The 22,793-nt window shown below is 55.6% G+C and overlaps 1 protein-coding gene across 1 annotated transcript in view; it reads left to right on the top strand.

Moving 5' to 3' along the window:
• Positions 1 to 22,793, top strand: part of ZNF469 (zinc finger protein 469) — a 139,774-nt gene that overhangs the window by 100,623 nt on the left and 16,358 nt on the right. Inside the window, exon 2 of the mRNA XM_037142348.2 lies at positions 22,073 to 22,134. The gene's annotated coding sequence lies outside the window, so the exon portion shown is untranslated. The remainder of the gene's footprint in view (positions 1 to 22,072; positions 22,135 to 22,793) is intronic.

The following is a 22,793-nucleotide window of genomic DNA, read 5'->3' as shown; positions in this document are numbered from 1 at the left end:
GGAGGGATTCAATTTTATCCCCATTTGATGGATAAGAAAACTAAAGCCGAGAAACACTGACTACTAACAGCCCTCCACAGCTGCACGCCAAACAGCCCTGACCAGGGGATTCAGTCAACAATGTTCTATTGCCTTCATGATTCTGCAGGTGGGCAGCATTGTTTCCCCTCTCCCAGCAGGGCACCCAGGAGGTCAGGGCCACACTGTAGGCTTCCCATTGGCCTCAAGGTAATACAAGCACACTGGGCCCCTGGGCAAGTTTCCACACCTTTTTGGGCCCCAGGTCCTCGGTGAGGAGATGGGGATTGCATTACTGTGCCAGCCTCACAAATTAGTGTGAGAATCAGCCTGGGTAGTGGAGGAATGTGTTGAGGTGAAGGGAAGCGGAAGTTGAGCTGCTTGTCCCTGCACCTGCCTGTGTGGCCACCGCTGGGGAGCACGGAGCCAGTTGCCCTCGTGGTGAAAGGGGACTGGGGTGCCAGTGAAAGAGCCTGGCATCTAGGGTCGATGCACCCAAGTCCCATTTCTGCCCAGCCCACGTATGACCTTTGAACTTCAGCATACTCATGACCCCACCCAGCAAGGGAGCTGAGCAGATCTGCCTCAGAAACTGAGGCCAGCACTCCAGTTTCCTCCTGGGTCTGGCAGCTCAAAGACTCTGCTACAAAATCAGCCAGCAAGGATGACAGCACCATATTCCAGGTGGGGAAGCTGAGGCCCACCTGCTGGCAGACCGGCCCTGGCTCAGGCCTTTCGAGATGGTTTCTGCTGCCCCCAGGACCATTTCCACCTGGCCTGGTGAGGCTCCTGGAAGTGCTTTGTTTATGCCTGTTTTCCAGAACCTCCCAGCCCGGTGGCCTGCTGGGGTCCAGGACCAGCCTCTCCAGACGAGTCCTCCTCTCAGCTGTGAAAACAGCGGCAGAGCTCAGGGATGGCTTGATTGTGGGTCGGCTGGTGGCTGCAGCGTGAGGGCTCTGGTCAGAGACTGAGTGAGCTGGGGCACGCCCCAGCTTCACCTGTGCTTCTTGGCACCTTGGTGGCCACACAGAGTTGACTCCACTCTTGGGGCAGTGTGGGTTTCTTCAAGAACCCCAGCATGGTGATTACTGAGGCCAGAGCTGGGCTGACCCAGAGAAGGGACCCAAGACAGCAGGCCAGTGTCTCCCCCTGGGCGTGGAGGCACATCTCCCCAGGGGGAAGGACGGCCACTGCTGGCTCTCCCACCCCAGGCCCTCACCAGCTCTGTAGCCCAGGAGGCCTTGGGACCCTCCATAGGCTCAAGACAGAAATGCAAACCCAGACCTCAGATGGCTGCATAAGGTCCCTGCCCACACATGACCCCAGAACTAACCAGGAGTGAGCCCAGGGAAACTTGGGGGCTTATCCCCTCTCTTAGCCTTGGGACAGAGCTGACAGTGACAGACCATGGCACTCAGGCCACCCAGCTGCAATCATGTCAGATCGACTCTCAGAGCAGGGGCTGAGGAGGTAGGAAATGGTCAGATGGTGAGGCAGTTGCTTACTCCAAGGTATTGAGCAGTGGTTAGCTGGGGTCTAGATTATAGCACTCAGGGCCCCAGGACCCGATTCTAGTCCAGGGACAAATGGATGGATGGACGGATGGATGGACGGATGGATGGTGGATGGAGTAGATGGACGGATAGTAAATGATGAATGGATGAATGACTATGTTTGCCAGGCATTGTGTGAAGCAGTAAACACAAGGGTGAATCTGTCAAACAGTGGCATGTCCTCCAGGAGCTTCCCAACCAACACAGATGGCAATTAACCCAGGTGAACGGGTGGCTCAAGGACCCCCAGTGCCATGAGAGGACACTGCACTACAGCAGGATGGTCACCTCACAGGAGCATGACTGGGGGGTGGGGGTGGATGTCAAGGAGAAGGCAGCCTGGGATACTGGAGTGAGGAGAGGCTGCTCTGGGACACGTCACGTCCCAGTGGAGCCTGGCTCCCCCTCTCTAAACAGGGACGTGCCCTGGCCTCTCCTCTCAGCTCTGATGCCCCCACAGTCGGCCTGGGATCACACCTGGGCCCCAGACCCCCACCATTATTGCTTTCTCTGAGCCTTCACAGGATGGGCTTTCTCCGCTGTGTGCTGGGGGCACAGAGAGAGGGCAGGTAGGTCCCTCCTGCTGCCTCCAGGCATCCTTCTCCTGTCCCTGGGCCTTTGTCCAAGGGCGGAGGGTCACCTCCCACTCATCTCCCCCTGCATTTTCCTGGTGGGAAACAAGCTGGACAGGACTGCAGGGGGCTGGCCCAGGGCACATGGCCAGTTAAGCCGGCCCAGGTTCTGCCAGTTCTCTAATGTGACCCACCCCGAGGGAACAGAAAGGCCACATAAAAAGGTCAGCTCTCCCTAGGAAGAGAAAACCATAAATGCAACACCAGTTGCACATACCAGAGTTCAAATATGTGGGAAAAACATATAGATCAGTATGCTTTTGACTTTTACAAGGTCCAGACCCCTATGCAGGGAGGGAGAATGAATGGAATGAGGAGCCCGTGAGCTGCCCTCAGAGGCAGAGTCCCAGGGAGGGCGGGCTGTGGCAGGTGTGACCAGCCCCCACCCCCACTCCCAGAGCAGCACTTCCCTCCCATCTTCTTTTGGTGTGAACCTTTACCTCCTTTTTTTGTCTCCTTGGTCAGGAAAGGATTCTATTTTGCAATTTTTGTAAACTTATAACTTAAATTATCTTACTCTCACACGGGTCCACTTTGGACAGCACATTTCATGATCTGCCTAGAGGCCAAGAACAGGCCCCCCACTGGCCACGCTACTTGGGGCCACACTGAGGGTCTCCAAGAAATCCTTCCTTCCAGAACTGACCGTGCAGATGGAGCTCATGTGCTGCCCAGCGCCCCAAAGCTCCTTTGCAATTCTGGGATCCTGAGGAACAGTTGGAGTTTGTGTGGCGATAGTTGTTTCAGAGGGTAACCGTCCTGGCGTTTTTATAGCGGAGTTTTTTTACACATGCACAAAAGTAGTGAGAAGGGCACCCGAACTCATACCTGTCACCCAGCTGCAAGGGTTATGAACACCAGGTAATCTGCCCCCATCTGTCCCTGCCACCATGCTTATTCTTACTGTGATTTTTTAAAGCAAACCCCAGATGCTACATCATTAGCCTGTAAAGACTTCAAGGAAAGCAGCCGGCCCTTCATAGGCACGACAAACTGGCAATCAGCAGGGTGTTTTGAGTAATGTATTAACGAGTTGCCAATGTGAATGAATTGTTTGCCTTTTTAATAGAAACTAGAACAAATTCAGGCCCTCTTGGCAGGGCAAGGAAGGGGCGAGGCCCAGGAAGCTGTGGGTCTCCTGGAGCGTGGACACGGTCCATGCCAAGTCTCACGGGAAGAGCAGGAGGCCTTAGGGTTGTTTGAAAATCTCTGCTTTGGGATAGGTGCTTCGAGGCCCAGGACAGGTGCGCAGCACATGTCAGTGCACAAACGGATACGCCCTTGGGGGCCTCATTTCTTCTGAGCTGGCGGGGCAGGGAGGGGGAGCTTCAGGAAGGATGCACAGACCACTGGGAAAGGCAAGTTCAGATGGCTATGCAAGGAGAAGGGTAATGAACATGTCATAGGGCACATCGTGCCCCTCAGGACAGCCAGAGGCCAAGACAAGGAGAAGCCAACACCCAAGGGATCCCCTGTGAGCCCCATGTGAGGTTGTATGTGATCAGGATGCTTTCTAGCCACATTGGAGCAGAACTCAACTCAAAATGGGATAAGCAAAAATGAGACTCTATTGGCTCCCATAACTGGGATATGCCGAGGAAGGCTTCAGGCACAGCTGGATCCAGATACTCAAACAGTGGCATCTGAACCTAGTCTAATAGAACAGGGAGGGTCCATCCTGCCAGACCACATGGACAGAGGGGAGGGAAGGGTTGCTCCCCAGAGGAAACTCAAGGTGCTATTGCCAGGAATAGGAGGATGGGTGCTGGGCAGGCAAGGAACTGATTTTCACACAGAGGGAACATTTACAGATGCAAGGGATGGGGACTGCAAACTGGCAGCCCCTGGGGTCATATCCACCGGGAAATGTGATTGGTTGGCCACAGCTATTTTTAAAATTATGGAAGTGCACGAGAGTGTACAAGCTACTGTTAGAAATCCAAGGGAAGCATCCACAGTGGGCCAAGATGCCAACAGAAAATGGGCAGGGCCGAGCAGTTGCCACCCCCTTGGATGGGGCATGAATCTCCCATGGGACTCAGTCCCCACCACTGTCTATTGCCCATCCCCAGCTCCCCTGCCTCGCTGTGTTGTTACCCAGCCCCTTGGGCATTTGCCTCTGGACCTTGGGGCCTGGGAGGGGCTGTGGCTGGGAAAGGCTGAAAAGGGGGGCCCGCCAGTCCCCAGTGAGGTGACACAAATGAGGCTTCACTAAACGTAGCTGTGGCAGAGCAGATGGTGCAGTGGGCCCTGCAGCCCCCATGAGTGCTCAGAGGCCTCAGGAAATGCAGACAAGGTTTGGAGACTCCAAGGTGTCAAGGCTGCCCTTCCCAGCTGCCACAGTGAGGCCACATTGTCCCTCATGGTCACTGTCCACCCAGCCAAGCCCTGCACAGCCTGCCTGGCAGCGCAGGTCAAAAATGCTCCCAGCCCTGCAGTCCTTGGTCCAAGAAGCAGAAAAGCCCCTGCAGTTGAGTGACTCAAGTTGGTTTCTGCATTTTCTTACCTGCCCACTCCCCACAAAAACCCACACACATTGAAGTGCAGCTGACCTGTTTTAGGGGAGACTTCGAGAGAAATTAAGACCAGTGGAGATGTTAAAAGCTGGAAGTTGGCAGGAGCCAGGGACAACTTGTCTAAGAACTCAGGAGCAACTGGAACCCACAAGATGGGACCAGCCCGGAAACCACGTGTCTATAGTGCCCTGAGCTGACTCTGGTAATAGGACAGGAGGGCAGAGCGCGGGTGTGATGCAGGGGCTGTGGAGGCAGGGCCCATCACCTGGGGCCTTGGTGGGTCACCAGCTCTGGCCCCAGAGGGGTCCTTTCCCTTCCTGATATCAGTTTACCTAGCAATGAGAGGGTGCCCTGCAGGGCCTCCCGGTGTGCGGTCCCTGCCTGCCCTCCCCCAGAGGGATCCTGCAGGTGGGGGCAGCAGCACCTGGCACTCAGCGGGGAGAGCAAGGTGCTGCAGAAGATCCTGTTCTTTGATGGTTGTCGGTCGTTACAAAAGCAACTCCTGCCCCATGTCAGGAACTCAGACAGGGATGTTGAAAAGTAAGAAGGCCAGCTTCCCCCCTTCCAGGCCCCCCTCTCCATTTGTGCATAGATGGCTGTGCTCACTTTCTGCAGAGCCAGTCCCAGCACCCATTGCACACGCTCTGTTTTAAGGTGATACATGGTGCCTCACCCCGGGGCTGTCCTGTGCTGAGCAAACAAGTGCTATCAATGGGATTTTAGGTTGCCAAGTTACTTTGCTTTTATTTCCTACAATCTTTTGCTTAATTAAAAATTAGTATAAACACGTTATTTTTTTTTTACTTTTTAAAAAATATATTTTATGCATTATGCTATTACAGTTATACTGATTTTCCCTGGTTGCCCCCCTCCACCCAGCACCCCCCCCACTCCCTCAGGCAATGCCCCACCATTGTTCGTGTCCACGGGTCATGCATGTAAGTTCTTCGGCTTCTCCATTTCCTATGCTATACTTTACGTCCCCATGGCTATTCTGTACCTATCTATCTGTACTTCTTAATCCCCCACCTCTTCACCCATCTCCCCATAGCTCCTTCCCATCTGGCAACCATCAAAATGCTCTCTGTATCCATGTTCTACCTTGTTCTTCTTGTTTGCTTGGTTTGTTTTTTAGATTTGATTGTTGATAGATATTTTATTGTTCATAGTTTTTATCTTCTTTTTCATAAAGAAGTCCCTTTAACATTTCATATAATAATGGTTTGGTGATGATGAACTCCTTTATTTTCTTGTCTGGGAAGCTCTTTATCTGCCCTTCCAGTCTAAATTATAGCTTTGCTGGGTAGAGCAATCTTGACTCTAGGTCCCTGCATTTCATGACTTTGAATTTTCTTGCCAATCCCTCCTAGCCTGCAAAGTTTCTTTTGAGAAATCAGCTGACAATCTTATGGGAACTCCCCTGTGTGGAAAACAACAGCTTTTCTCTTGCTGCTGTTAAGATTCTATCTTTACCTTGAGCCTTTGGCATTTAAATTATGATGTGTCATTGTGTGGGCCTCTTTGGGTTCATCTAGTTTGGGATTTTCTGTGCTTCTTGGACTTGTATGTCTATTTCCTTCACCAAATTAGGGAAGTTTTCTTTCATTATTTTTTTTAATAGATTTTCAATTTCTTGCTCTTTCTCTTCTGGCACCCTTATGATGTGAATGTTGGAGTTGTCCCAGAGGCTGCGTACACTATCCTCATTTTTTTGGATTCTTTTCTCTACTTGTTGTTCTAATTGGTGTTTTGTTTTGTTTTGTTTGCTTCCTTTTTTTTCAAATCATTGATATGATTCTCAGCTTCATCTCCTCTACTGCTATTTCCCTGTAAATTGTTCTTTATTTCAATTGGTGTGTCCTTCATTTCTGACTGGGCCTTTTTCATGCTGTCGAAGTCCTCCCGAAGCTCCCTGAGCAACCTTATAACCAGTGTTTTGAACTCAGCATCTGACAGATTGCTTATCTTCATTTCATTTAGCTCTTTTTCTGGAGTTTTGATCTGTTATTTCATTTGGGCCATGTTTCTTTGCCTTTTTGTTTTGGCAGCCTCCCTGTAAACACATTATTGTAGAAACAGAGAGACCAACAGGATGTGCCTGCAGCGTTGGAGAGTGGCATTGCATTAGTCGGCCCCCCAGCACCCCAGACTAGCCAAGGGGGGCAGCACTTTGTATTTGCTCTCCACACTCCACTGGGACCACAGCCAAGCCCGGGAGCCCAAGCTCAGGTGGCCTTCCCGGAGCAGGGCGAGCAACATGGAGCTTGAAGGGGCCTGGGAGGGCCAGGCGGAAGCATCTGGCACAGAGCTGTCTTGGGACTTGTTGTAGCTCTGTCTCCACTCCCACCTGATCTATCAAGATGCAGGAGCCACATCTTGAGGCGGTGCAAGCTGTGGCATCCCATAGACTTAGCCCTGGAGTAGAGGTCAGCACAAGGTCATGGTCCCTTAGGTCAGGGTCACCCCCATGTTAAGGTTATCCCATGTCAGAATCAACCTAGGTTAGCGTTACCCCGAAGTCACCTGCCCGCACGAAAATGTGTGCCACCGCATTCCTCCCTAGCTGACTCAAGGGCTTCCCAAAACTAGGTTTCTAGTGATTCCCCCTAGCAGGATGAGAAGTCACCAGAAGTCTGGGATGGCAGGACCACATATTGTCAGTGTCCGTGCCCATGGCCTCCAGGACCACCCCACTTGGTTTGGGGAAGGGTCTGGGCCAAATGAGTTGAAGCCACCTCACCCCTCCCAGACTCCTGGCAGCTCAGAGAGCTTGGCTGGGCAGGAGGTCAGACGAGGGCAGCAGCGTGGGCCAGGGCTCCCTGCCCTAAGATGGGCAAACGGAAGATGAGCTCTGGCTTCCTCTCAGCACTCACCCTCCTGCACTCACTCACCACCTGATGGCCTTCAAGTCATGTACATTACTGAGTCTCTGGTTCCTCACCTTGAGCACAAACAATGGGGGTTCACAGTCATCGTGCATTTACCAGGTACCGGGCACATGACGCCTGCATCTTTTTTAATCTCACCACAATGCTGTGAGGTAGGGACTGGTTAGAAGAATTCCAAAAAAACTATGCGACCCATGTATGTGCCACTTTGGTCAGATAATGGGAGAGACGAATCTGCTGTGCATTGTTACCTTTTTCCTTTGGTAGCCAGGAAGCTCAATGCTCAATATGGACCTCTTGCGAGGTTTTTGGCTTTCAGTACCTGTCTTAACCATCTTGTGGTATAGGCATCATTTTCTCTAAGCCACATTTAGCCCTTTTTTAGCGCAGGAGGCAGATACATTTTAAAGAAACAAAGTTAGGAGGAGGGGAATTAAAGATGGAGGAATGAGAGGGAGGGGCTGTCACCATGAGGCTGGGCAAGGAGACAGCTCTCATAAGAAGTTGGGGTCAACAGACTCCGCGGGATTCAGAATGGCTTTTCCAGCCCCCTTACAAATCCAGCCAACAGGCCCTTATTGAGCACCCATTGTAGGCACAGCACTGAATTGTTATCTCTTTGACCTTCTGGAATCTTCTCTCGACTCTCTCTCTCTCTTTCAGGCTCACTTCTGGTTCTGTGTAGTTGGCTCCCAGAGGCTTTGCACCCTCGCCCCACCCCCGCCCCTGTTCCCTGCAGACCACTGCTGACGCAAGGCCGGCTCCTCTCTCTTCACCTCTACCTCAAAGGCCAGAGGGCGGGGACTCCACGTACCCAGTACCCCACACGCCATCAAAGATAAACATGATCACAATGCCTTTTTCAGTCTCTGGCAAAATATCCCTCTCTTTTCCTTTCTACTTTTTCTCCAGCTGATGAAAGAAAAACACCCAGAGGGCCAGGGAGGGAGTGGCTTTCTACAGGGTCTCAGCCAAAGCTGCTCTCTGAAGCCAACAGAGCCAGGGCTTGTCTGGGATGAATATTGGCATTATTCAGGCTGTACCCCATAGGGACCAGGCAGCCCCTGTTCCCAGGCAACCCCTCTGCAGCAGGCCCCTCTGCAGGCAGACAGGAGACTGAGGTGGGCCTTCAAGGACCACAGCGTGGCTCATGTGGCCAGAAACCCCCAGAGGGTAGCTAGAGTTGAGAGCTCCTGCCCATGCTGGTTCCCCTCCAGGGTACCCTGGACTCAGGTCACCACTCTGGGAAAGGAAATAATGGAACTTGCTATGACTCAGTTTCCTCGCCTTCAAAGCAAGGACAATGTCAGGGCCTCAGGGGACACCATGGAGCCAACCATGAAATGGCAGGATGCAGCTCTATGCCTCCTTCCATGATGCTGGCAAACAAGGGCGGTGATGAAGATGCAAGGAGTGGTCCAGGGAGTGCAGGTGCTGGAGGAAGTTGGTTCTGGATGTGGCTGAAGGTGGAGCCAAGGGGAATGCTGGTGGATTGGATTGGATGCGGGGGCAGAGAGGAGAGGAGCAGGCGTGATTCCAGCATTGTGGTCTGAGTGAGTGGAGAGGAGTGGGCCATTCCAGGAGAAGTAGACAAGAGGTCAAAGCCATGCTCCCTCTGGAGGCTCTAGAGTAGAAGCCTTTCTGCCTCTTCTGGCTCCCAGGGGCTCCAGACATTCCTGGGCTTGTAGCTGCATCAGTCCCATCTCTGCCTCTGTCATCATGTGGCCTCTCCCTGAGTCTGTATCTTATAAGGACTCTCTAATTGGATTAAGGCCACGCTAACCTAGCGTGACCTCATCTTGACTAGATTGGCAGAGACCCTATTTCCAAACAAGGTCACATCCACAGGTTCTAGGGGTTAGGACTTGAACATGTCTCTTTGGGGGACACAATTTAACCCACAGTACCCCCATCACCTATACTCCATACTGCCTCAGCAAAGACACATTTGGAGGGAGGAGGAGCCACAGACAATGAAACAGAGACTTGAGGGTGAATCACTGCTGTCCGTACTCCAAGGAGGCAACGTCTGAGCTAAGGCGTCCAGACCAGAAATAGCCAAATGTGGGAAGGTCTAGGAAGAACATTTCAGGCGGAGGGGAAAGCAAGTGAAAAGGCCCTGAGGCATGCATGAGCCTCGCACTAGAAAGCACCCAGGAGGCAGGAGCCAGTGGTGCAGTGGCTCGTAGGCCAGAGTAGGACTTGATCCCAATACCACAGAGGCCTTTACATAGGAAACACAGTCTCGTTTGTGCTTGGAAACCAGAAAGCTGCTGCTACAGGGAGGACAAGGTACAGGAAGCCACCAGGGAAGCCAAGACAGGGCACTGCATTAGTCTGGTCAGGAGATGTTGGTGGCTTGGCCTGGCCAGATAGGGGCACCTGAGGTACAGCAGGATATAGGCTAACCCAGGGCTTTCAGAGCCTGCGGCCTATCAGCTGTGTGTTCATAGGCAAGTGTCTCAACCTCTCGGAGCTCCTTTCCCTCATCAGCAGAGTGTGGATGAGCCCACCCGCAACCTGAAGTCCCCCTTTTTGTCACACAGCTGGACAGGGTCACAATATCATTCAGGGTCTTGGACCCCCTCTGCCTTCTAGCGTTCTGGAGACAGAACAAGACATCACCCCTCCCCCAGGAGGGGCTTCGCCCTTCCCAGGAGGGGCACTTGGCAGTGGGTCAGGAGAGAGCAAGGTCTGTGTGATTGTAGTGGGAAGTCGGGGTGACAGAACAACCGCCAGCCTCGGCCACCTGGGAAGAAAGCCCAAACACTTTGGGAAGGTGTGGGGAGGCGTCAACACTGTGTCAGGCACACCTTTGGCCCCTACCTCCCTTACAGCTCTGCTCCTGCCTCCTGCTGGAACCCAGTTCGGCCTCAGGCCAGGAAAATGCCCAGGTGGGGGACCCAGCACACCCCACCCTCCACAGAAGCTGGCCCGGCTCTCTGCATCAGGCCTGTCCCACTCGCCTCGCCCTCCTGCCTGCACAGCCCCCGCGAGGCCCCAGACTTGGCTGTAGCCTCCCCTGAGCTTGCCCTGTTGTCCCTCTGCAGCCCACTGTGTGACCTAAGCACACAGCCTAATCCCTCTGAGCCCTGCTGCAGAGGGAGCCCGGAAGGTCCTCTGCCAGTGAGGGATTTTCCCACTCACCGGGGTTCTGGAAATCCTGAGAACTTTCCAGGACACAGGGTCAACAGATGTGTGTTCGCATCCTCACTGCCCTGAACTGGGCTACTGGGATGTCAGCCCCGTGAAGTGCGGTCTGTGTTCGTCCCATCCATGGTTCCGTCCCAGCATCTGGCAGGGAGCTTGGCACACCAGAGGCACTTTGTTGAAATTTGCTGAGTGAATGAATGAATGAATGAATGGATAAGTGAGTGACAGGAGGGCCGCAGTGGGTGAGACACCTGGAATGTGCACAGCCACAGAAAGGTCACCCGAGAACAACCTCAGGCTCAGTCCGGCCCCGACGTCTTTGGCTCTCACCACAGTTATTTTGTTTTGTGTGAATTTTTTGCCCAATTCTTAAAAACAAGGAGATTTCACTTTAACACCTGGATTTCTGGCTTTGCCTGAAAAATCAGAGAGCCTGTCTCTGTGTTGGATTTCCTGGTGGCCAGGCGGCAGCCAGAGCAGCCGCCCGCCAGGCAGTGGGCCTGGGCACAGTGAGCCCTGCCGGAGGGACGGACGGGCCACCCGGTGGACACCAGCAGTGCAGCCCCCCACTCCCCGCCTGAGAGAAAGTGATCCGGCCTCATCGAGGCTCGGTCCCTGGCACCAGGGACGTGAAGGCGCATGAAACTAACTGCGCCCTGGCCGGGTGGGTCGGTCGGTTGGAGTATCGTCCTCTGTACCAGAAGGTTTCAGTTTGATTCCTGGTCAGGGCACAGGCCTAGGTTTGGGGTTCACTCCCCAGTCAGGGCACATATAGGAGACAACTGATGACTGATCGATGTTTCTCACATCAATGTTTTTTCTCTCTCTCTCCCCCTTTCTCTCTCCCTAAAATTAACAGGGTGAGGAGTGGGGAGCGAAACTAATTGGAAGCTTAGTCCTGGTAATAGTCAAATATGATATGTTTGAGAGGGTGGGTCCCAGGGATTGACTCCAGCCAGGAAAAGCATGGGGTACTAGAGGCCTGGAAGGACAGGTGACAGGTGGCACTCATGAAGACAGAGGAGGGTGAGGCAGGAGACAGGGTCCTGTGTCTCAACAGCACAGACCCGCCCAGTTTCCCCCAACCACTTCCTTCCTTTCCTCTACCACCCGCCCCCCAAAACCACCTGTGGCTTTGGCACTGGAGCCCCCACCTCCACCCACCGAGGGCCAGCAGGAGGGCTGCTCCTCACAGGACACAGCGGGCAGCCCGGCCAGCGGAGCCGAGTGAGTCAATAGCAGGTCAGTTGAAGGCCTAGACAGGAGCGGCTCTCGGGAAGGGCTGTCACCAGCTGCGGGTCCTGGCAGCCCTTTTGTTTCCAGCACGGGCCTGTTTCCTGACTTTCTATGAAGGGAGAGCTCACGCAGAGGTGCGGGGCCTCCGCTCTATTCCGAGAGAAGTCAGTGCCCACTCTGGCTACCTGCAGCCCCACTCCACCACACAGTGACTGCGTGTCCACCCCACCCGGCCTCAGTTTCCTCCTCTGCACAGAGCTGATATGTGCTGTGATGACAGGGGCTGGGGCGGCGGGGCTCACTGCCCAGGCCCAGAGGCCGGGTCAAGGAGCGGGTCCTGCAGAGGGGGGACATCTTTATGCTGGTGAGGGCTTGGTGCTGGGCTGCCTCTGGTTCTGGTTCTGCCTCTTGGTTCTGTGGCCCTGGCCTCAGTGTCCCCATCTGTAAAAGGGGTGGTGGTGACCCACCTGGAGGTTGTGGGTGGAGCTGTCCCAGGACCCCTCAGTGCCAGAGATGGGGGCTCCTTAAGGGAAGGGCAGAGCTGCAGCCCCCTCAGACTGGCCCCCTGCACTTGGTAACACCCCTGCCCCTTAAGGCTCACATCCTTCAGGTCCCCTGGAATGTTGAAAGGTCTTGTCCCCGGGACCAGAAATCCCCACATGTGTCTGGGCTGCTTCACTTGGCCTCCCCCCCTCAGTCCACGAGGCCTCTAAAGTCTGATGCCCCACAGTGCCCACTACCCACAGGCTTCACCCAAGCCATGGGGACTGTCCCCCCCACACATACACAGGAGCACCTACTGTGTGTGCACCAGGAACTAGGGATGAATGTGGGCAAGGGAGGACGTGGCCTAGCCCAGAGGACAGCCCGTCCGGAGACAGCCTCATCCCTTCCACACGGAAGAGCCCTGAGTGGGAGGACCCCTCCACCTCCCAGCTACCACCAGCACACCACTGATCCTCTCATCCTCGGGAAGTGAAACTATAATCACTTTTAATTGAAAAATGAGGCTGATAGGATTCTGAACCTGATGAGAGAATAATTAACTCCGGCCTCCGAGGAGGCTCATTAATCTTGTCACTCAGGAGAGACAGTGCATCAAGCCCCAGCTTCCCCACCAAGCCGTGGAAGGAAGCCTCAGGCAACCTCTAATCCATCCCATTTCCCCTGCAGGGGCCTTGCTTGGGGCGAGATGGGCTCTGTTTCCAAAAGCCAGAGCAGGCAGCCTCCTTCTCCGGAAGTCTCAGGGGCTAGAATTTCTCCTGCAGACGAACACCCAGTTCATCTACCTGCTCATAGCCTCAGTTTCCTCACCTGTAAAATGGGTCTGATGCTACCACCACCACATCCCCCATGGCTGGAAGGTGAAAAGACTGGCCTAAGGCAACTTGTCCTGAGGCCTGAGGTAGCCAGAGCCACACCTGGTCCAGCCACTCAGCCCCAGAGAGGCCTGCGGAGCACGCCGGGAGGCCCATCTGTCCCAGGGTCCCGAGGCCCCACCCTGCAGTCTCACTGCCTCCCCCTCCTCTCGCCCAGATCCAACCTCTGTACAGACCAGTGCTTCTTACCCTGTCATTCACTGGGGGCACAGGTGGTGGGGTGACAGCGAGCAGGGTTCCTGAGGCATGCTCGGGGCCCCAGCCCAGGGTTTCAGACCTAAGGTGTCTGAGTGGACCCCAGACTCTGCCTCCAGGGGCTGGTCCACGGCCTGCCCGAGACCACTGACTCTTCTGATGGTGGTGGGAGCAAGCGGGGCCCCAAGGTTGTAACAAAGCACTTAGGACCTCATGTTGAACAGTTAAAGTAATGAAAAAGAACTTTGATTTTTACAATGAGCCATTGTAAAAATTGTTTGGGGGAAGTACATTGACAGTCATCCCCCACAAAATCAGAATCACGTGAAGCTTTGAACACCGCTCACCCTCAGGGGCTCTCCCAGTGTGACCCAGAGCCCAGGGAGACCAGGCCTGCTGGGCAGGGTGGGGCTTCATCACGGAGAACTGAGGGCCAAGGCTTCCAGATGGACCATCTGCTCTGGCAGAGCCCAAAGTGGCCTCTAGTCTACAGCCTCATTGAGACAGGGGCTGTCCTGGGGCCTGAGGGCACCAGACCAGTGCCACCCCCGACTCCCCTGGCTTTCTCTTGCTGGTCTGAGTCTCTCCCTCTCACCTGTTGTGTCCTTGGTGACAAGCTTGGGGCTCATCCAGCTGGCAGCTTCCAAGCAAGGTCAGGCCTGGGTGTGGTCGGTCCTCCTCCAGAACTGCTGCTCGCCGTTGAGGGTGGTGTCTCTGTTCCCTTCACTGGGAGGCCAGGACCTGGGCCCCCCACCCCCCTCCAGCCCTCCACTGCTCGAGGCTGCTGCAGACACCACTGCAGTGCTGCCCTTGCCAGGAGCTTGGAGCCAGAGGCACCGAGAGCCCCAGCTGGGCTTTAGTCAAGCCGGCACCCTCGTGGGGCCGCTGCTGTCCCTCTGTGCGGTGAGCACACCGAACTCAGTGCCTCCAGAACTGTTTGAATTCCAAGGCAGAGTTGCTCGCCAGATGAATCTGAAGAAAACACCCTTCTCACTCTAATTTCCAAAGGAGGTTCCATGGAGCCCCAGAGTTCTGCTAGAGTGGTCACCGCTGTGTGTCACAACGCCCCCCTGCCTTCCGCACCCTGACCAGTCTGTCCCAGACAATCGGCTCTTGTTCACCCCAAGCTTGGTCAGGAGTTTCCTGGGGCCACTGAGCCCCAACAGGATCCCTGTAAGCCAGGCCTGGCAGGAGGCCCCAAATGATCCCTTCTCCCTCTCAGCAGGCAGAAAGGACCCTCCCAGGAATAGGTCGGGGGCAGCGGAGTGTGCTGGGCTGAGCTTGGCAGAGTGTTAACATTTAGTGTGTGAGACATGTTCCAACACTTAGTGTCAGCCTTGCCATCAGATATTTCCGGACTCAGGTGCAACCTCGGAGAGACGGAGAGGCTGAGCGCACTGCCCCCAGACCCCCATGCCCACCTCCTCCACGCAGCCCCTCCTGCCTGCTGGCCTGTGCACATGGAGCATCAAGAGAGCTTCTTTTGGAAACAGAGTTCAGACAGAGGCAGAATGCATGGCTCCTCCACTGCCTCAGTGAGGGCATGTGCATATGTGCGTGTGTGTGTGCTGTGTGTGCGCGTGTGTACACATGTGTGCTGAGAGGGGGACCCAGCCCTGCCCTGCACACCAGCCCTGTTGACCCCCAAGATCTCCCCTGTTGCTCCCTCAGACAGGGAGCCCCAGATCCAAGGAGAAGACCCCAGGGAGCCCCAGGAATGACCGTCCCGGGCAGTCTGCCTCTATGAGGCTGAGCCCCAGGTTCCCCAATACATGTCTCATCCTGCTCTGTGATGTTTTGTGGGGGCAGGTGGGGATGACACCCCTTCAAAGATGGGCACTGAGGACTGCAGGGCCTTCCTGAGGCCCCCAGGGAGGCTAGCAGCAAGACCAGCCAGACCTGGGTCCCTTCCAGCCCGTGTCACCCCCGGGCAGGAATGGGCGGAGAGCGGGTCCTGAGCCAGCAGGGCGCAGGTGCTGCCTGGGTGGGGGGGGGAGAGTGCAGCAGGAAGCCAACAGCACCCGTGCAGAACAGGACATTACATGAGAGACTGACAAGCAAGCCTTGGAGGGGCAGAAAGTGATCTTGGACAGTCACTAGGCTAGCTCCGTGGTCAGGGAGGACCTTCTGGAGGAGGTGGCATTGACACTAAACCAGAGGAGGAGGGAAGGAGGCACATCCTGGGAAGAGAACAATAAATGCAAGGACCTGAGGCAGGAGAATTCCTGGAGTGCAGCACCATGGAGGGTGACAAAGGTTCAGTAGGTACCAAGGAGGGTGGTGGGGAGGGCAGAGGGCAGCAGGGCAGGAGGATCCAGGCAGCACAGCATGCAGGCCCCTCGGGTATATGGGTGTCTGAACCAGGAGCTTGGGGGCAAAGGCACAGGGCTCCTCGCAGCGCCTCCCTGGAACGCACACACACAGCACTGAGGGCTGTTGTCGGGGCAAAGTCCCCAGCACTTTGACTTCACATAGTATCCAAACCTCTTCTTTCAAGTGTCCAATCTCACTGCTTAGCCCTTCCCTGCTCAGCCTGCGTGGGAATGTAAGGTCATTCCCGTCTTGCAGGTGAGGGCACCAAGGACCCCTAGAGAGCCAGGTTCCTCCTGCCCTAGACAGCTGGTGTCCAGGGTTCCAGACAGTGCTAGTCACTGCAGGTGTCAGGACAGCCCCTGGCTGGGCTGACGACCAGACTGGGAATCCTGCCTTGCATTTCTAGCAGCCCTCATGCGGCACGGCCAGCTGAGCCAGCCAGCACTTTCCACACAGGCCATTGAGATGCCCCAGGCGAGGCCCCTGCCATCCAGGAACGGAGGCTGGGGAGGGGCTTCTGGGGCAGAACAGGGTGTGGGCATCCACCCTGCCCCAGAACCATTCCGCACTCCCAGCCAGCACTCTCCCGCAAAACATTAGGCAGACCCTGCCAGGCCCTCCTTGGAGGTTCAGGGCTCCCACCACCACACTCAGAACAAGGTCCTGCTCTTCAGTCGTAGCTGGAACGAAGGCATGTGGTGCCCCAGCAGGGCTTCAGGGTCCTTCTAGGAGCTTGGGCAGGGCTCTGGCTGGCCATCAGGTGCCAGAGGAGGCACCGGCCACCTCCTGAAGAGCTGGCACTTCCAGTCTGGGTAATGAAGAGCTGCAGTCAGCAGCATCGTCATGCACCCCGAAGTCTGCTTGACAAAAGGACGGAGAGAGTGGCCGGTGTCATGCCAGCCTGAGGGGGCACCAGGCCCTGTCTTTAAGCACACATCCCGCCACCATCACCCCCTCCCAGAGCCTCCCTGTCATTTTCGAAGACATCATTTTCTCCCCACGTGCTCCTCTTATCTCCCTTCTGTTAAAGGATCTCAAATATGCACCCGATAAGGCGGGACAAACACCCGCTTCCCAGCTCCTTCCAGCAGAGCCTCCACTTTCCCCCAAAGTAATTAAGATAAATGCAGCTGATAATTTGCACCGTATTCTTAAACATACCCTCAGGCCATATCTCAGATATAATTTTACCTGCAGAGGTTTATCTGCGTGCTTGGGTAACAGATAGTTTTTAAGCAAAGCGGCAGTGTTTGAAGGAAAAGGAAAGGAGGGTATTTGTGAAATAAATGTCAGAATGAGCACACGACAGCCCCTTAGAGCAAGGACAGCTGACTGGGAGCCCCAGGGACTGTTCGGGTCACTCCACTATGCTTGTCTACCCCAGGTCTCAGAGCATGTCTGGCTGCTTAGCCAGCTGAGAGAGAGGCTGGGATGGGTGGGGGGCACCAAAAGAGTGGTACCCGCTGGTCAAGACATCACAGGGGAGTGGGCACAGCTGTGCTCCTCTGACTTCTCCCAGTCATGCTTGTCGAAGATGATCTGGAAACAGAGGCCCCTACCCAGCACAGCTGGCATGCAAGGGATGTGGTTTCACCCACCATGCCACTTGGGAGCAGGCTGGCCACTAAAGGGGCCAGGGCAAGCCTCAGGCCAGCCTTGCACAGGCTCGGGGAGGCCAGGTGGGAAATACAGCAGGGGTCAATAATAAGAGAGGCTGGGCTACACCCAGGCTGAGTAGGGGCCTCCTAGAGGCCTGGGGGTGACCTGCTGGGGGCGGCAGGGTCTACTCACCACGTGCCCTTGGACAGGCCTGTGTATGCTGTGAGCCTACCTCAGTTTTCCCAGCTGCACCCAGGTAAGACTGGAGTCCCCCTGCCCTTCCCAGCCAATTCTGCCCAGTGACACGTATGCCTTGCCTCCTGTTTGGTATCTAGAAAGGGGAGCAGGGCCTCGGGGTTGGGTGTGGACGTGAGCCCCACACCTGTCTACAGCCTCCCTCTGTGGCCTCCCTTCTCCTGCAGATACAGCCCAAACCGGCCCATCCCCTCTCCAGCACCGCATGCCCCCACCCCCGCCTCCTAGACAGGAGTTCCCACCCGGGCCCACCCTGTGCTTGACAGCCCTTTAACTAAGGCCAAGCCACGAATGCTGAGGGTCCTGTCCGCACAGAGGCCCCGCACTCACCACCCTCCTCCAGAGCCCCGCTCCCTGTCTTTGCCCCATTTACAATCCACAGCTGCTTTTTCTGCTCAAACTCAAGCCATACCTGTGCCTGGCACAGCTGCACCTCCCTTGGGCTGTGTGACCTGGCGAGAGATGCCCTCCTCTTCATGCCTCAGTCTCCCATCTGTAAATTTGGAAAGCAGTGCCAACCTTGTGAAGTAGCCATGGAGACCAAGTAAGAGATGAACACAGAGAGCGTGACAAGTGTGTAGATATTGTCGCCGTCACTGTCCTCGCCATGCACTGGCTCCCAGCACTGACAGCTCTGTGGGGAGGGTGGGAAAGGAAGACAGAAAAGCAAACTGAGCCTGAACCTGCAACCTGCTGCCGCCTCCCTCTGCCCACCTGACCCCACCGACTTCCTCTCTGTGCTTGTCCTGTGCCCGGTGGCTGAGCCCGCTGCTGGACAGCGAAGGCCAGTGTGGGCGCTGAGGGGCAGTGTGGTCCTTGCCCAGGCCCCTCCTCTAAGGGGCTACCCCAGAGAAGTAGCCCACCCCACAGCCTCCTCTAACCCTAAGCACCTCAAAAAGCCACACCTCCAAATATACTGGGGGTTGGGGCTTCAATGCACAGATTTTGGGACACAGGTGTTCGGCCATGACTGCCAGGATAGGGGGTGAAAGAGCGGACACGGCTTCCTCTGCCGTGACCGAGGGGCCAACACCTAGCTCTCTGGCAGGGCAGGATGCGGGAAGGCCCAGTCCCTGCCCTTTAAGAAGGTACAGACCAGCCTTGACGAGAGAAGCGGGAGATTTAAACTCACTCCACATTCGGGCAGGTAGGCAGTGTCCGGGGGCTGAGGAGACTGCAGGGCAAGGAGTGGAGCTTGGGTGCCAGCTGGAGGCCACAAGCAGCCATGTCACTGGTCTTGAAAAATGGACGTGCATGGGCCCAAAGAGTCCTCGGGTTTAACCCCTCCTTTATAGATGGGGACACTGAGACCAGGGGGCCCAGGGTCACGCGTGGAGCTCTGACTGGACAGCGTCCTGCTGGGTGCGGAGCTGCCCCAGGGCACCGGGATGTCGGAAGACAGTCCTGCCCTGAGAGCATGTGAGGTCAGTGGTAACTGCCAGGTGGAGCGCAGCCTCCTGAGCAGATACCGCTCAGGCGGACTCAACACACAGCAGGGAAGACTTCTCGGAGGAGGTGGACTGGAGGGACTGCAGAAGAGCAGTGGCCACATTCAGAGCAAAACATCGCTGAGGGCTTGTTGGAGCTGGTCTGTGTGAGTGCTCTAGGTGTGCTGTCCCTTTTAATCTTCCCCAACAACCCTGTGAAGTCAGGACTTTGATCACCCCCATTTTGCCGGTGAGAAAATTGCTCGGAGAGACTCAGACGGACCCTGGCCCCCGGCCTAGAAGAGCTGAAGCCGGGATGCAAGCCCAGCCCGGCTGAGCCTGCATGGCTCCCTGCAAGTGGGTGAGAATCCGAAGACTGGAAAGAAGGGAGGAGGCGCCCTAGGCATGGGGAGCTGCTGAGGCAAAGGTCCCGAGATGGACTGAGAAGGAAAGGCTGGAACGACCGATGGAGGCAGGGAGGAAGGGAGTGGGGAGCCGAGTTCTAGCACAGAAAAACTGCAGCCAAAACAAGGAAGGCTGAAAGAGGAGGTGAGGGAAGAGGGTCAGGAGCAGAAGCCAGATACTGTGCAAGGAGCTGGGGGCCATGGAGAGGGACACAGAGGTGGCAGGGGCCCAGGCCTGCAGCAGGACTGCCCTCACCAGGAGCGGCCGCCAATACCCCAGGCCGGAGCCAACCAGTACCACCATGGTCTTGAGTTACCTGGAGCTCTGGGACCAGGCCTGTTACGGTAGGAGCCAGGTAGTGTTTCTGAGAGAAAGGGGATGCCTACACTCCTGGGGTTCCCTGGGGCGGCCCCGGATCTGGGGGATTGGATCTCCCAACTTCAAAGGGGCCCCAGGCTACTGAAACCCACACCAGTGCTCACCAAGGGGCTTTGCCAAGAGCCTGAGGGAGGGTGGGAACCCGAGACCTAGGGCACACACAGCCCCATGCCTGCCCTGTGGTCTGAGCACGAGAGCTTGGTCCTCAAACCCTTAGAGAGGCCGCTAGCATCAGGAGACCTGAGTGCTGCTGGCAGACATCGGACCCATGTCCTGAGGCTGAGGAAAGAGGACAGTGCAGGACCAAGCTTCGTCCACAGGCTTGGCACATGGAGGCACGGCACCCCAGGGATGGGAAGGGGCCGCTGAGGCAGGACCAAGGTGCAGAGCCACCTATCTAGCATGAGGCGGGCCCGAGTCACCTCCCTCTGTGTGTCACTGTGTGCTGTGTGACTTGGACAAGTGCACCACTTCTCTGAGCCTCGGTTTCCTCATCCATAGTTGTCTGTTGACTTCTTCTGTAAGATCCACGTGGCAGAGGCCAGGATCAGTCGCTCCTTGCTGTACACTGTGCCTAGTACTGCATCTGCCAGAACATGCAGATCTGGGCATGAGTGAATGAGTGCATGAACGAATGGGAAGATATAGCACAAGCTCTTCCACTGGGTCACCAGTGGCCTCCTGGGCCCCGCCCCCTCCCCAGGCCTCAGCTGCCACCTCCCCCGGGAAAGGGCTCACTGTGATGCCAGTACACAACATGGAGGCCTGGGGTTCTCTACTTTGTCAGGAGGACTGCAAGTCAGTGTAACCCCACAGGGTTGTACTAAGAGATCAGTTGTCTGTTTCTGTGTACCAGATAACAGCTTAAAACAATACCAGTATTATCTACAGCTTCTGTGGGTCAGGAATTTGGGCACAGTCTCAGCTGGTGGTCTGGCTCAGGGCCTCTCAAGAAGTTGCAGCTGGAATGTCAGCAGGGGCTGCAGTATCATCTGAAGGCTCAACTGGGGCTGGAGGAGCCACTTCCGAGGTGGCTCTTCACACAGCTGTGGCAGGAGGTCTCAGTTCCTCCCCACATGGACCCTCCACAGGGCTGCTTGTGTGTCCACACAGCACAGCCTGCCCAAGTGAGCCATCAGACAGGGAGCAAGGCGGACACCACTGTGCCCTCTATTACCTGATTTCTAAAGTCTAACACTTTCACTGCAGCCACATTTTGTTCATAAGCAGCAAGTCACCAGGTCCAGCCCACATTTGATAAAAGGGAACTGGGCCTCACCTTTTCAAGGAGGGAGGATTAAAAATTTTGTGGCCATATTTTAAAACCACCCCAGGGATTAACTTGGCAATATCTCTTCAAATCACAAATGCACTTGCCCTTTGACCCCCACCATTGCTATTTTTAGAGTTTACGTTATGGGTCTCACTGGCACACAGAGTCATTGCTCTATTGCTCATGAGGCCCAATGTAGGACAACCCGGTGTCCATCTGGAGGGGTGTGGATACCCCAGTAGCTACCCATCCATCCTGCAGAATATTCTGTAGCTGTCTGTGGGAGAGAGATGGGTGGGGAGACAGGAATCTATGGAGTGCTGCAGAATTACCTGCAAGATGCACTGTTACATGCAAAAAAGATTTGGAAGTGTGAGCACCGTAGACTCTCTTTTGTGGAAGAAGTGGGGAAATGGGATTCGCTGGTGTTTACATCAAGAAACTCTGGAAGGAAACACAAGAAGTTCCTGAATGCTTACAGAGCAGGAAGGGGCAAGAGGGCCAGCTGGCCAGGGTACAGGGTGGACTTCTCACTGCAGACCTTTGAGCACTGTTTCAAGTTTGGGAGCCACACAAATGTGTAGTCTATGCAGAAGAACATAACAAAAAGAAATGTAAAATAATCAACAAACCTGGGGCAAAGGCAGCCAGCTGAGCCCCAGTGCTGCTAGGCTCCCGGGCCAGGTCGACCTGCCTGCCGACCTCCTGAGCTCACCATCTCTCCTGGCCAGTTTCCTGGCCCCCCGGGGACTCCCTGGCTCTGCATGGCGTTGGTGGGGGGGCTCACCTGGGAGTTGCTCCCTCTGCCTGGCACCACATGGATTCTGACATGATTTCCATTTTTCTTTGCAGCCAAGAAGTCCTCGTTCCTCAGGAAGCTGTGCGGCGACTCAGCTGAGGGCCCGACTCCCCAGGTATGTAGAAGAGGACGGCCAGTCACCACCCTGCTGGAGATGCTCTCAACCCAGCCTCCCCACCCACCCCGCTGGGGCCCCACTCTTCCCGCCTCCCCACTCAGGTGATAATTGGGGATGCCAGCTGCCTCCCTCGGAGATTGGCCCCCTGAGCCAGCTGTCTGGGACCAACGCGTGGCTCCCAACTGGGCCCTGAGCTGGGCCAGAAGACTGTTCAGGGCGGCGGCGGCAACTTGTCACTTCACGTTCTCCATGGACCAGCAAGTCAGGCCTCCTCAGATCTGAGGGAAGCCTGGGATGAAGCTGTTTTCAAGCCAACAACAAATTAGCCACTTCTTCCCATTTTCTCACCCCGCCCAGCCTTCCACCACAGCCTCCTCCCCGTAGTCTCCTCTCTCCATCTCCTTTGTGCCCATGAGCAAATCAGGGCAAGAGGGGGACAGGACTCAACAGCCACGGCACTAACAGGGAAGCACTGGCCCCAGCACACTCTCTGCTAGATGCTGTACGAAGAGGTTATTCACTGGTCCTACTTTGCCACACACTTTGAGGTTCCAGTGCTATTCCGGGTCACAGAGGAGATGCCAAGGCTGACTGAGGCTTGGAGAGGTGCCTGGGAATGTGCAGCCAACACTGGTGGGGGAACCAGAACCAGAACC

The sequence above is a fragment of the Artibeus jamaicensis genome, unplaced genomic scaffold (assembly GCF_021234435.1).
Source record: "Artibeus jamaicensis isolate MK-2021 breed Jamaican fruit bat unplaced genomic scaffold, CSHL_Jam_final contig_464, whole genome shotgun sequence".
Taxonomy (NCBI): domain Eukaryota; kingdom Metazoa; phylum Chordata; class Mammalia; order Chiroptera; family Phyllostomidae; genus Artibeus; species Artibeus jamaicensis.
The sequence above is the reverse complement of the archived record's forward strand: the minus strand, read 5'-3'. Positions and strand labels throughout refer to the sequence as shown.